The following is an 840-nucleotide window of genomic DNA, read 5'->3' as shown; positions in this document are numbered from 1 at the left end:
TCATTGTAATGATTTATGTTTGTGTGCTATTATAGAGTCTCACGTTTCTAAGGACTCCCTTGAAAGTGTTTGCTCTAATACTTTTGGTCGGTGGTCATGGATTTCTAACCAAGTGCCATGTGAGTCTGGAACCCGTCTAATCCTTGAATGGGATTTATGGTTTTTAGATGTTATGATTCTGGAGGTTCATAGTCAATTCCTAAACTGCAAAGTAATTTTGCGAAGTGGGCAAGATCCTATCTTTTTTTTTCATTTGTTTATGGTGCTAATGTTTGCAATTCCAGAAGAGAATTATGGTCAGGGCTTCAAAAATTTAAAGTTCTGATTGGTTCTCAACCTTGGATTGTAACGGGGGACTTTAATTTCATGTTATTTCCCCATGACGGTTTTGGAGGATCTTCTCGTCATAATACGGATATGTCCGATTTTTTTGCGTGTGTGGAGGATATTGAAGTTTTTGACTTGCATTACACAGGTGTCCATTTCTCATGGAACCAAAATCCGAATGCCAAAGGGGGAATCATGCGCAAACTAGACAGGGTTATGGCTAATTCTGAATTTACCTCTAAATACCATGATGCTAATATTCAATTCTTTCCTTTTGGTCTTTTGGATCATTCTCCGGTGGTTTTATCATTTAAAGGAGGATTTCGGAAAATGAGGTATGGGTTCAAATTTGACAACTTCTTGGTAGATCACCCAGCTTTTTTGCAGGTTGTAAAGGAGGAATGGTCTAAACATGTAGAGGAGACCTTTATGTTTCAGGTGACTTCTCACCTGAAGGCCCTCAAGTCTCCCCTACGTAAGCATCGGAATTCCTATGGTAACCTTGGGGTGCGG

Source organism: Cynara cardunculus (genome assembly GCF_001531365.2).
Source record: "Cynara cardunculus var. scolymus isolate 2C chromosome LG 6, CcrdV1, whole genome shotgun sequence".
In the NCBI taxonomy this organism is placed as follows: domain Eukaryota; kingdom Viridiplantae; phylum Streptophyta; class Magnoliopsida; order Asterales; family Asteraceae; genus Cynara; species Cynara cardunculus.
This window is presented reverse-complemented; position numbering follows the sequence as displayed.